Source organism: Rousettus aegyptiacus, unplaced genomic scaffold (assembly GCF_014176215.1).
Source record: "Rousettus aegyptiacus isolate mRouAeg1 unplaced genomic scaffold, mRouAeg1.p scaffold_m13_p_2, whole genome shotgun sequence".
Taxonomy (NCBI): Eukaryota; Metazoa; Chordata; class Mammalia; order Chiroptera; family Pteropodidae; genus Rousettus; species Rousettus aegyptiacus.
Window position 1 is genome coordinate 15728684 of NW_023416295.1, and position 14437 is coordinate 15743120.

The following is a 14437-nucleotide window of genomic DNA, read 5'->3' on the forward strand; positions in this document are numbered from 1 at the left end:
TCCTGAACTTGAACATGACTTTCCCCCACAGCAAGTCTTGGGGGTGGTTGCTACATGGGGGTGATGCCGGGGCTGGCCTCGACCTCTACATGTTTCACAGCAGATGATGAACGAGTTCTCCAAGAGCGCTGGCTGGAGAATAGGAATCACTCAGTATTCAACTCATGCGGGGCCTGGGGCAATACCCCCTACCTGCAGCCAGGCTCTTAGGCCCCTCCTGCCTCATATTCACAGTATCCCAAACACCTTCCACAGGTATATGCTGCTGCCCCTTCTCCCGTGCCAGAGGGGCTGCTCAACAAACAGGTGTGTCCTAACATTTCTGTTACCTGCTGCTGGGGACAGGGTTCCAATTTCAGGTGAAAATTACATTTTTTAGTGTCGAAAGCAGAGCTGGGACAAGATTCATATAATAAAAGTCTTCTCCAAGGATATTTCAGAGAACAGCAGCAATTTTCCTTGAAGACAGAGTTCTACACACAAACATACTGAAGTCTGATTTGGGAGAAACTTGATCTCTATTTACAGGGTCAAGGCTCTGTGAAGTCCTGCAGGAAGGGATGTTTCCCAAAGTGATTGGATTCTGTCACACACTGTCCTTTGGAATTAAAGATCAGCATAGCCTTGTCTATCAAGGCCCAGGGTTGACTTTTAAGACATGTTAAAAAAGTAAGAGCCTGAGAGATCATCTAGTCCAAGGCTTGAAAAACTATGGCCCAGTCCAGACGTGGCCTATCTTTGTACAGCTTTTGAATCGGGAATTTTTTTTCCTAACATTTTTAAAGAGTGGAGGAGTGGGGAAGAGGGAAGAAAGGAAGGGAATATGTAACGGGGCCATATGTGGCCCTGCAAAGCTTAAAATATTAACTCTCTTTTCCTTTACAGAAAAACCTTGTCAACCCCTGACCAAGTGCATCCCCATCTCTCATAGAATAAGATGTGGTCCAAAGTATGCCCATAGAGGCGAGGAAGGAACTAAACAATGAAGACAGAAAAAAAAAGAAACTGCACCCCTCAGCCCAGTTAGAACCAAAGATTTCTCTGAGGATAATGAGAACGTGTCTTCTGACCTCCATTCCTGATCCCACATCCCTAGCAAAGGGCCAGTATGGGAGAGGCAAGCCGAGCCGGGACTCAGAGGGAGGGACGGACAGGTGGGTGAGTCCTGCTGGAAGCAGAGCGTTAGGGCCGAGGTAGAGCAGTCCATCATCTTGAGGTGGGTGTTGCGGGGAGGTCTGGAGCTTTGGGGCTGGAGCCCTAAGTTCCACTGCCTCCAGAGGGCTGGCAGCCAGCAGTGGGCAGAAAGAGCTCCGTGATCCCTGGAGAGTCCCAGGCCAGCCTGGCCTGGTCCCTCATTCTCTGTAACCGGACCGCTGTGAAGGACACCAGGAGGGGCAGAGGAGCGTAAACTGTAATCAGAGGGATTGGAGGGGATTTGGTTACAAAGTTGCACCAGCCTTTTCCTGGAATCCAGCGGGGGTGAGTTCTGAGAATCAGAAGTTGGGGCGGGGGGAGCTAAGAGGGGAGAGAAAAAAAAAAGGCAGACAACTGGCCTGTCAGGGTGCCAGGGAGCAAGTCTGCCTGGTGGGAAGGAGAGATCCGCCTGCCCGGAGGGCCAGCAGCGCTGGCAGGTGTTGCTCCCAGAGGCAGGAAAAGGCCCGGAAACCTTCCCTCATCCCCTCTCCCGCCCTCCCCAGCCTGCAGCGGTTCCTGGGCCCCAGAAGTAACACTCTCCACCTCTTTCTGCACAAGCCTCCTTCCCTGCTCACCTAGAGCCTAGAAAGCCGTGGGGTTGAGAAGGTCCCCCAGTGCTGACAGAGACGAAAGGGAGCTGAAGGTGCCTGGCCCACTCCCAGGAGGAAGAGCACAAATGTCCCGGCGTGCCATTGCCTGCCCCCTCTTCTCCCGCCTTCCTCCGGGCCTCCCACCGCTTTGCCTCTCAACTCCGAAACCCTGTCTTTTCTCCTCTGCTCATCTTTTGCTTCCCCTTCATGTTCTTCTACTCCTTCTTTCAAACTCATCGTCCTGCACCTGCCCCAACCCCTTTTGTGGTTCCGCGTTGCACGGTTACCCCGTTAAGGACGAGGTCCCGAACCCCGTCCACACCAAGCAGGAGCTGAGAGTAATGATGCCTCATGGGAGGAGCTAGAGGAGGTGACGATGACAGCACGAAGCCTCCTCCCTCCCAAGGAAACAAACATGCTCGCTAGACCCACGTCGCCACCCACTCGTGGGGAGCTGACCAACGCCCCCTACTTCTTGAAGCCACCTCCCACTGCTACACACACTTCCCTTGCCTTTTTCTATCCCTTTCCCCTTCACCCACCAGGACCAAGGACAGACATCAGGATCCCTCATGCGTGCGTACCTCTACCGTAGCTACATGCATTGGCTGTGAAAACACCCGTTACTAGACCAGGCGGCTTCGCTCACTAAACACAGGCTTCTTGAGAGGAAGATCTGCGCCTTTCGCACAAGGCAACTGTGACCACACTTCCCAAACCAATGTATTTGCTCTTGGTACTATCCTGGAAAATCTGCTATGGGAGCTTATGTGTACTGTCCGTGGCCTGGTCTCGGAGACATCCAGAGTTGGAGTTCAGGCAAGGTGTCCAACTGCTGAGATGTTTAGCTAAGGAAATCGAGACCACATGGAGTGGAAATCTCAAGGACCCTTTCTGCAGATCATACATCAAAACCCCTCCTACAGTCTGACATCCTAGCATCAGCTGCAGATGTACTTAAAAAAAAATAAGCTAAGTCCTAAACGTCTTCCAGGAGGAGCCAGTAGACAGGGTACCATCCCGGGATCATCTGAAGCTAGCACAAGGAAACTGGTCCCTTTCTGAGCAAGAGAATCTTTTGTTTCAATCCTGACTTGTTCCCGGGACAATACATACATATATATGTTTGTGTATATAACTTTTGAGGATGACATTGTGATCTGATGCCAACACAGTACAAAGGAAGGCCCCTCAACCTCCTGTAGGGGGTCTCCCTACAGTAGTCTGTGCCCTGGATTTGCCTTGAGCATTCTTGACACCAGTTTTCCAGCCCAAAAATCCTGTTCACCTCTCTGTCTATCACTCCAAGAACCTTCTGATCCTCTTTGCCTTGACTCTTGTTTCCCTTCCCTGAGCTCCCAGAGCACCAACTGCCCAGAACTCCCATGGGATCCCTGGGCCTCTGTTCGGCATAAACCGGCTTTTTCTATGTCCACATGGCAGAAACCATCAGGGATCTGTGCGGATCACCTCGGGTTCCTTTACTTCGTTCTTTGCGTGCTCCTCCAGCTTCGGTATGCCTTGCTTCACCAGGTCTCCACAGAGGTGACTCTCCTTTGGAATGCTGTTTTTGGCCTATTACAGCCACTTCGCCTGCACACAACCAAACAACCTGACATGCCTATGAGCGTATGACCTCATGGGGTGACCTTGGCTCCGTTGTTCTAGGGCATATAGCAGTCAGGACCTAGCCTCAGGAGACAGAAACCACACCAGCTATGTCAACATAGAAAATTTAATATAAAGAATTATTAACTCAGGACTAAGAAGAGAGAAGGCCAAAAGGAATACTAAGGTATCAAAGAGGTAGCAATTATAAACCGTGGCTAACATGCTTAGCCTGGAGGAACAAAAAAAAAACTATTAGAATTACCAAAATTTAAAAGCTTGGAGGAAGACATGCACATTGCTGAAATGCAGCCCCCCTGCAGGAGAAGCCCCACGGAGCTGGGACCCACGCGCCTGAGAAGGGGGTTCCAGCCAAATGGTAATGGTATTTCTGAGGGAATTTGACTAGCTCTGGAGAAACTGCAAACTGGAACCTTGGCCACTACTGGAAGGAAACTGCCAGCGTAGAAAATCACTGCTAAGTGATGCCGATAGGAGCCAGAAGCATATAAAAGAACAGAGAGCAATGGGAAGGAGCAGGTCTGAGCCCAACTAGGGGCTGCCTTGCCGAGAGGGATTAAATTTATTCATGTACAAAAACATTAGAATCACATTGCCTGCAATGTACATGAATTCCAGGGGCAACTTGAAATTAACAGAGGACAGAGCCAAAACTGTAAAAGAGATCTTTTGTTTTGATTCAATATGCCCATACGAGGATGTATACTCAGGAATAGGACTGTTTTTCTTTAATATTTGTGTCAGTTTATTCTGAGAGACAATAAAGAAGGTCTCTATTTAAGATACTTGAACATGGAAACTATAGAACATCTCAAACAGAGAGGACCCCAGCGATTGGCTAGTACAATCTCACTCTCTCCTTTCACTCCCTAGCGCCCATTTGCAGCTGAGGAAACAGAATCCCAGAAGGACCAAGTGGTCAGAGAGCATTAGGACTAGTCCTGGAATTGACGTCATTTTTTCATTCAACAAGTATTTACTGAGCATCTACTGTTCCAGCTCCAGGTCTGGTCCTTGAGAAATATCAATGAATGAAACATTCCAGGAACTGGGAGACATGAAATGTAAGCAATGCTGAGGCAGGGATGTTTCTATCTGAACCTCTTCTCTCCCAGGTGCTCTCTATTACTTTAAGGAGACTTCATTTTTCACTTATTTTATCTGCAGACTTCAGCATGAATCAAAACACAGTGTGTCTTTGAGGTTAAAGGGGAAAGTTTGGGGAGGCCACAGAACACAGATGTGATGGAAACCCTAGGACCCTCCCAATTTCAAACATCCTGCTCTCTGCGACTAGTATATCCTACGTACCTTGAGTCTTGATGGTTTGGCTATCATGTTTCTACCCACAGTCTGTTTGGAAGGGTTTTGGTGCTGGGGACTAGGCAGCCTAACAGCTCCCCTGGTGTTCTGGAGGAATAGCCTGTCTTAAACACTAGTAGTGGAGGACTGACAAGGGTTGGAAATTAGTTGTTTACCCAATTACTTCATGAAACTAACAAACTATCTCACTATCGAGAACTTTTAAAAGATCGAGTGGGAAAATTCAGAGAAAATGAAGAAGTCAGATTTTGTTTAGAGGGTGAGAATTCTTAGGTTCTGTTCTCCTTGTTTACAATAACACCTAGGCCCATTTTTGTTGGTGACAAAAAAAAAAAAAAAGCTTGAGTTTATAAGACAAGAAGCAAGGAGGTCAAACAGAAAGAGAGGAGGCAGTGGAAAATACAGATATGGCTATAATTCATTCTCCACCTGAGTTCTAATCAAGAAATATGGCCCAAGGGGTTGAACCAAAATTTGGATTATCTTAAACGTCGCTTTTTCTTTCTTTATCTTGATCTTATTTTTTGTCATTTTCTTTAATTATTCATTCAGTTCTTGGAAAACAGAAGAAACAGAAGAAAATCGAGTGCCTTCCTATTCTATTAATAGCTCAAGCCTTTCCTTTGTCGGACTTTCTTCAAAGCCATTGGTAATGTATATTTAAATTCCAAGAATCTTAACATTGATCTAGCTTATCCTTTTCCATGTAGTCATGGAAATTTGAACACAGAACCCTTGGTAATTCATGTATCATACGTATAAACAGAAAAAAAAAAAAAAGAGTGAACAAGTGATGGTAAATTCAGAACCTTTGAAAATGTAATTAAATATCTCTAGTTTGGAACTCTTTTCTAAGAATCTGCTCTATGTGTGTTATGCGTGCATACATGTGCACATGGGTGGGTATGTGCCCTTTATAGCTGATACTATAAAGAAGCATTTTCAGAATAGGAGACAAGGAATCATAATGAATGTCATTTACCCCTTATTTATTTAAATAGAAACCCCCCACACACACACACCTATTCTAAATAAATAGAAGCCTCCACTGTGCTAAAAGTCCTCTAAGCAATAAGATTTTACATCTCTTAGTCACCCACCCCCAGATCATTGCCAAAATTCACCCTGAATGCTCTCACACTGCACATAGGATGATAGGTCAATAAAACCTCTCTGAAAAACAATTTGGGGAAAGATGTATTAAGAGCGTTAAGGATGCCAAACTCTTTGATACTATAATTTCAATTCTATAGTTGTTGAATCCTAAGAATATATTAAAAAATTCTAACAATACTGTATAAATATATAGATCTTTATATATATTTGAATGAAAGCAAATAAGTGCAAATGCACTAAACATAAGATTTTGGTTAAATCGATTATGTAAATCCAAATAATAGAATAGTATGCAGATATTATCATGTAGACATATACAATGCAGAGATATATAGATCACATACACACAATGTTACATGTTAAAAAGGTAACATTTTCTGTCTTGTTTTTGGATGAGGTCCTAAAGAGCAGAGAGGAAAATAACAGGGAACAAGTATTTCCCAATACCTAGGCAACCCAAGAAGGGGGCAGTTAATATTCTCAAGGGAAACTTCCAAAGTAGTAGGGGATGGATATCAATGGATAAATATCCCAGCCTCCTAGCATCTAGAGGGACAGTTCTGAGGTGCATTACAACTCCTCTGGGGGTCTCCAGTGGGATTGAACTCTAGTTACCCACGGCAGTCATCAGCTCAGTAACACTCTCTTCGTACTCTTCTTCCCCTGTTTGCATACCCTCTCCCCTCACTCCTGCTACTTAGAATCAACTTCCCAATATAAAACCAGTACTCAGAGCCTTATCTCAGGCTCTATTGGTGGGCGAGTAAAATTAAGTCCCCTCCAAAATATAATACCCTCTTAAGCTCAAGTGTTTGGATATCGAAACTCAGAAAGTTATTTTCCAAGAGCTTCTGTTTCAGCCCGCACCTGAAGCAAAGGAACAGAATGAAAATGTGGACCTTGCTTCAAATGGGGCAGGAAAATGCTGAGGATACACACGAATCGATGATTCGGCAAATTGTTCTGTCACAACATTATCACCATCACTGACATTGTTGTCAAACACCAAAGACACAGAAATCAGAGTCCTGGCAGGTCAGGGATTTACAACAAGGAGAAAAGACTTGTGGGGCTTGGACTTGTATAAGGCAGTTCCACCGCCTAACACAATTATCTTGACACTCCAGAAGGGGACCATGTTTTAGAGACCACAGTGTGATAGCCACCAAAATATGCTGAGTTCCAGGGGTGAGAGGACGGTGATTTATCTTGAGTCTCTCATTCCCAATATGACACCTAAGTCTCATCTAGACAGCTGACTGACTCTCTTCTCCTGTTTTCTCATGGATTTTAAACCATGCTTTAGGAAAAAGAAAGGATTCTGAGGCTAGGAATCCTGGCCTATCAGTGGTCCTGGTAGTACGTGGTCCTAGGAATCTGAAACAAAATTTTAAAGAAAGAAGGCTGTTCTGCACACAATCTCAGATTCCTACCCTTGGCTTCCCTGTCTAGAACATCAGACTGGTGTCTAAAATGTTTGATAAATGTGGGCAAGAGAGTAGAACCAGCAGCATCAGTAGTGGTAGATCTCAAAGGTTTAGGACAGAAGTTACAAAGTCGATGTCTTCAGGATTTAGATTGATAATATAAGTGATACAAGCAATGATTATGGAGATGATGCAAATTGAAGAGTGCATGCTCCATCTGAAAGGTACTTCTGAACCCTAGTTAGTTGGGATCTAGTGTTACCAAATTTTTAAGAGCAACCAAGAAATCAAAATCTAGCAATTGCACTTCTGGGTATTTATCCAAAGAAAACCAAAACAATAATTCATAACAATCTTCGTGGCAGCACAGTTTACAATAGCCAAGATATGGAAGCAACCTAAATGTCCATCAACAGACGACTGGATAAAGAAGTTATGGTTCATACATACAATGGAATATTACTCAGCCATTAAAAAAATAAAATAAAATCCTGCCATTTGCGACAACATGAATGGACCTAGAGGTTATTATGCTGAATGAATTAAGTCAGACAGAGAAAGATAAATACCATATGATTTCGCTTATATGTAGAATCTAAGGAACAAAAAGTACAAACTAATCAAAAACAGACTCACAAATATAGTAGACAGTTTGGTGACAGATCAGGGGAGAGGGATGGGGGACTGGGAGAATGGGGTGAAGGGTTAAAGAAGTACAAATTAGTTGTTTGCTAGATGGTCACGGGGATGGGGAGCGCAAGCATAGGGAATGCAGTCAGCATTAATATGTTGGCTTGGTGGAAAACCAGACGAGAGAAGGAGCAATTAGGGGGCTCGTTTTATAAACTATGTAAATGTCTAACCAATGTATTGTATACTTGAAACTAATTAAAATAAACAAATTTTTTTTAAAAACCTAGACTTTTAATAAAAGCTGCTGACTTTAATCATGATAACTAGTTCAACTGTTTTTTGCCCACCTCACGTTGGCCTGCATAGTATGCCAAAGAAAACACATTTGTGGGCCATAGTCGGCTCCCGGACATCAAATATACCTGTACTAATGGAATAAAATAACCTACTATAATTGGATGATATAGTGAAACCCCATAGTAATGAGCAACTAAAATTTTGAAAAGCAGAAAGAATGGAGAAAGACTTTAGAGAATGAGTTGTAAAAGGAAAAGGGGACTGCACTCAAATTTATAAGTTTATGAACTTTAGTTTGGGGCCAGTTTTAATACTTGCTCTTATGAGATATAAGGATAACGGTGATTGCGGTATTACCGTCACACTGTATCACAGAAGGCCTTGACTTGATGCATAACCAGTTCGCTGCCTTCTTCCTGTTACTGGCTTAACTCCCTGAGGAACATCTGGTTTAAGACTAGTGTCCCAGCGCCAATTCCCTACTTTCACCTCCCCCCACATGACCCTTTTACAAGAAGTCTAAGACTTCAATCAAGACACATAGAAAGATGGACTACTTATTAGATATCTAGAAAGAGACAAAGGTCTTTGAATGGAAGGAACAGACTACCACAAGGGTTAGTGAACCTCTTCTTCAGAAGAGTAAGATTAACATTTAGACTAAACCCAAAGGTAGATCTTAGAACAGGAAGAGCCAGGACAATCTCTGCCCTGAGACTAGAAAGAACACTACAGAAAGAACATACTATTAACTCTATTTTTTTGTGATTTTTCGTTAGTCATTCAGCCTGTTTCAATTGTCAAACTGCGATAATGGTTACTTCAATGGTGCAATTGAGATAAATGAAATAATGGTTATCATAAGCTCCAGACATCTTTGTAGAGTCTTGCTGGAACATGGCCATGACCATTCACTTACTTTGGCTGCTTTCTCCTGCAAAGACTAAAACATGTACTATGCAGCCTTTCACTTCTAAGTGGCCCTCTCAAACAACCCTTTTACCTGACATAACTCACAAAGGCTGCTGTGAGGTACAACTTGGGTCAGGCTTTCCTACTTCTTACAGGGCTTTCATCAATAAAAACTGAATGGCTTACACATGACAACTCAAAGATCTCCATGCTTAATTTCAAGTTTTGGGCACCTGGTATGCAGGTTTACCTGTGTTTTAACTTTGACACTAGACTCTAAGCTCTCAGTATGCACATGTGAACAGAGCTGAGGTCTATGTAAATTGGGCAAAAATGGTGAATGTGGTATAGATAACTGGTGCCAGAATGAAGCAGAGAAGGCTACTGACCTTCTTTGCTATTGCCTTTTTCTCAAGGCTGTACCAGTATATGCCCAACATATTATTACAACACAAGATACAGTATAACATGTTACTACAATGTACTACTAGATATACTTGTTATATCTAGTGGTATAACTGTAACATACCACTATAATGTACTGCAAGATAAACATCTAATGATGTAACTAAATCTATTATTGCAAGATTCTTCTGCTCCTGAGCCCAGGGAAACCAGCCATAACATCTTCAAACTACCATCTCTCTCCAGCCCCACAGTAAGAAAACGTGACCACCCAAGAGCAAAAACGATCATCAAAGAAACCCATGTTCCATCAGGAACAAGAAGCTCATAGACATTTATGAAATATAACAAAACACTGAGGCCTACTTAAGTAGGCTGAACAATAAATAGGCATTCCATGTCTCTTTTCCAATATCTGCATCTTTCATGTCCCAAAGAAGACTGGAGAATTGAGTTTTGAAATCTCAACCTTATAGATTAGTTTTGGCTTTGCCGACCCATGATCATTAAAGATTACATGTATGATCCCAAGGGGGGGAGGCAGATTGTGCTTAGCAGAATTTTTGCAGCTTAATGATAATAATAATGGGTTGAGGGTACCAGATGACCTGGTAACTTTATGTGAATTATACAAGCTTCACGTTCAATGATACAAGGAGTTCCACACAACTATCAGAATTATTTGACCCCTAAGAGACCTAACACTGCACTATATCTTGAGTACTCTATCAGGAGAAGATTGAGGATGTTGTCCTTTAAAAAGTTCCAGATATTTTTATAGCTATACAGACTGGGTCCTCAGTGTTTCCCACTGTGTACAGTAAATGGGTTTGAATTAAAGATCTTTAATGTGTTATGATATCTCTATTATCAGAGTTAGAATGGTTACCTGGTCTGTTTTCTAATGTCTTTTTTATAATTTTTTTCAAAAATTAAATATTTTTTAAAATTTTTAATTAATTAATTAATTAACTAAAAGTTTCAAATACACAAATGCCATTCTAAGCCTATATTATGTTTTTGCCCTTATTTGTGTTTAAAATCCGTGGGCTTCATATTGACATGATCAAGGTTTGTTGCTAGAAATATAAGCATCTTTATTATTAATTATCAACAAATGAAGCCACAAGTGTGAGCTGATGATGATCTGACTATACGTTTTCTGACTGTTGTACCATAGAAAGTCTATCAAACCAGGTGAGCTCTTTTCATATCCAGAAAGCATCTCGACTTATCCTAAACCAAAACTCAACCATACATTTCATTAGCAAATCTACTAAATGGGAACAAAGGCGGAAACTACGTATTTCCCATGCCTCGCTTGATTATCCCCTCTACCTATTGCACCCCACTTATTTTATTACATGAAGAACGGCCGGGGTGCTCCAGGGTAACACAAGTCAATCTCCAGTTAAATAAAAACACCCATAGCATCATTTGTCAGTGAAAGGAGAGAAATTTTACTTAAAGACCTGGAGCCAAGGGAGAAAAATCGATGATGACTATGGTGGACTTGGGCTTCTCCTCAAAAAGGCTTTTCTTTTCGTTGGTCATGGGAGAAAACACGACACGGACAACTGTGGATTCAAGCAGTTTCTTCAGCCAGAGCAACGGCGTGTTCTCCTGACTAAGGAGACAAGAATGAGAAAATATAAGATTTACACTCAAGAAACCCATATACTTTTTTGCATAGACATCTCCCCAGCTCAGTTTCCCAGAGACTCCAGTAGACATAAGGTTTCAGAAGAAGGGAGGTCCAGGGGTTATGTCAACCTCTCTACTGAATGGGAAAGTTAGAGGAAGGCTGTATAGCATAAAGAAGGCAAACGATTAACACAGTGAGTCTGGTTCTTTGCAGGATTCATGGGGACATGGGGGAAATAATTGGTTTTGGGAGCGGAAGGGCAAGTGCTAAGAAAGAGCTGGAGACAGTCTCTGGGAAGTGAATGGAGCACTATGCTTCGACAGAGATAAGACATTTTAGAACACCTGCCAGGCTAGGGTGACCATTCCTCAGGCCCGAGAGTTCCCTTTTGTAATCAGAAAAATGTCGTCAATACCTTGTCTTCTTGATTTTTTCCTGGCACAACTTCTTTGCTTTTGGTCGCTGTGGTACCTCCTTCAGATGGCATGCCGAGCACTTACATCTACGCGATTGCACCATCTTCTTACGTTCCCTAAATTTGGCCATCAGTGGGGTTCTTGTTGAAAGAGCAGCCCCTGTTTTTATCCCTCCCCCACCCCAAGTCTATTTGTCCAAAGCAGCCTATTCATCAATTCCTTTATATATGGGGAGTGGCCATGACATAGACCCTGTTGGTGAAAGGACCATCATGATGATGGATGATGCCTTGTCACAATGGCTGAAAGTCAACATGAGAGTTGGGTTGGGTGGTTGGAAAGCACTGAGACATTTGGATAAAATTTGAGATATTTGGTTATAACTAATAAAGTCCCTATTAGGACTGCTAGAATCTGCTGGCTGCCCCTTGGTAGAGCCTATAAGAACCACACTAAATGACACAAACCAAGTAAAATTCTCCTGGCCTTTCAGACACAAGTTCAGCCTCTTTAAAGCCTTTATCTGCTGGAATATTTAGGTACACATTCCTGGTTCTATCATCTTATTTCTAGAAAAAGCTCTTTAGGAAGGACTTGAACAATACAGAATTTTTAAAATGAATTTATTGAGATATAATTTACATACAATAAATTGCAGATATTTTAAATGTACAATTTGATGTTTTGACATAAATATGCACCCATGACCTTATTACCACAAATAAAGATAATAAGCATATCTTCTCCACTCCCAAAGTTTCCCTATTACCCCTTTGTAATCTCTTCCTCCTGGCCCTTCCCAGTCCTCACTCCAATTCCCAAAAATGTGGACTTCAAAGCTCTGACACATCTTTTTAATCGTCCAGCCCGCCCACCAGAACCTCACAGAGCTAGAGCTTCAACCTCAAGAAGCTCAAGGTCTGGGAAGAGAAAACATGAATACAAATAAAAAATACTGGATGAAATCTGGTAAATGATATAAAATGTGCCCAAAAGATGAATAATGGAAGTTCATTGAAGAAGTAGTCATAAGACTTGAGGCCTTTGTTTTGAGTTTTGAATAACATATAAGAATTTATTAGGTAAAAGTGCTAAAAATAAATAACTACAAGTAAGAATGAACTTTCTATGAATGTTTGTACTTTTTCTGCCTTTAAATAACTCAGTTTGACTAAAATATCATACGTTGCCTGAGGGAGAGAATAAAGGACAAGACTAGAAAGTGAGTTTGGGGTTGGGAGAATGAGTATGAAAAGTGAAATGTTATGGAAAAACGAACTACCTCTTGTAGACAGTGTGAAGTTTCCCAAATTTTTGAACCAAGCTTGGAGAGGATGGTTGCTAGAGAGAGACTTCCTTCCCATCCTCTGGTCAAAACCACCTCCACCCTCCACTACTTCAACTCTCGTCTCTCTTTACCCACTATACTTCTGACCACACCCCGTACTCTGTCTCTGTAGAGCATAATCATCAAGTATTCTACCAGGTCAAGTAAGATAAAGAATGAAAGTCAAGGTGAGGTTCCCAAAGTGTTCTGCACAATCCTGGACATTTAGTAGGTCCCCCAATAAGTGTTACAACTACCCCAAGTTTGGCAGCTTCTGTCTTTAAACTCCATACTGTTAATTTGCAACCCTACTCTTCCTGAGTTTTCTCTGTGTTCTCAGTTTTCGTTGGTTTTCTCTGAGAAAAAAAAAAAAAAAACAAAGGCTGATAAATCTAATAATTTTGTCTCTAGACCCTCTCATCTACTCCCATAGATTCGCCTGCACAAAATTCTGCTTTGTCAATGATCAAACTTACATCACCAGTGCCAACTGATCTTCTCAGCTACATTTACTTATATCCAGTTTGTCCACTGGGCATCTAAGTGAACATTGGATCTGCCCAGTAGACATCTCAACTGGTACAAATCTGAAACTAATACTTTCTGTCCAAATGTAGTTCTTGCTCCGGTATCCACCTAGTAGTCATTTACTCAGCGTGGAAGTCTAGGTTTCAAACTTCCCTTTTTCAGCTCTTATAAATCATCCCAATGTTTTATAATCCTCCCCCTCTTCTCCATCCCCATCACTAACTTGGATCAGTTTCCTCTGGGTTTTGATACTCAAGTCTTTTATTCATATCTCTCTTCACAGAAAATAGTAAGTGAAAGATGTCACCCCCTAGGTGATTAACCATCTCCATCTCCCTCCCTCCATGTCAGCAAATGCATTGGGAGACACTGTGTGCAAGCACTAAAATTAAGTAGATGCAGATTTATATCCCAGTTTTTTCGTGTCCTTGAGCAATTTCCTGAAGCCTGTAAAAAAAAACAATCTCCAACTGGGCATCTAGTTTCCTCATTAGTAAAATAATAGGGTTGCCATTAAGTTCATGTCCTTCTGGCTTCAACTAAAAGAAGAGTTTTAAGACTGAGAGAAATAAAATAATTTGTCCAAGTTTAGTAGGTTAAGAGGTTTGGATCCAGAAAATCAGTCTTACTAAATGTTGAAGAAAATCATTGCGGGTCCCACTGTTCAGCCCTTCTCCTGTAGATTTTGTTGCTGACCTCACATGGACTTTGTGACATCCCAGAATAGTAACGTCTAAGTCACAGTGGCCCAGTTTCTTTACAGATGCCCCCCTACCTGCCCCCATCTAAAGGCTCAGACCATCTTTAGGCAAATGGCTAGAAAGCCCACATCAGGATTCTAACATCTACCATGACTAAGTGCAACCACCTAGCATGCAGCAGCACTGCACATTCTCCTAGGACTCGGCGGACTTCCTGTGGGAGCATTAGAAGAAAGCAACACCAAGGAGGGCATGGGGGAGGAGGAAGAAGAGGGCAGCGATGGCAAGGCTCTT

The 14437-nt window shown here is 42.3% G+C and overlaps 1 long non-coding RNA gene across 1 annotated transcript in view; it reads right to left on the minus strand.

Annotated features, from left to right (window-relative positions):
• Positions 1 to 10539: 10539 nt before the first annotated feature.
• The window catches only part of LOC107516763, a 36388-nt gene continuing 32490 nt past the window's right edge, over positions 10540 to 14437 (minus strand). Inside the window, exons 2-3 of the long non-coding RNA XR_001598371.2 lie at positions 11587 to 11703; positions 10540 to 11153 (exon numbers count right to left, since the gene is read on the minus strand). This is a non-coding gene — a long non-coding RNA (uncharacterized LOC107516763). The remainder of the gene's footprint in view (positions 11154 to 11586; positions 11704 to 14437) is intronic.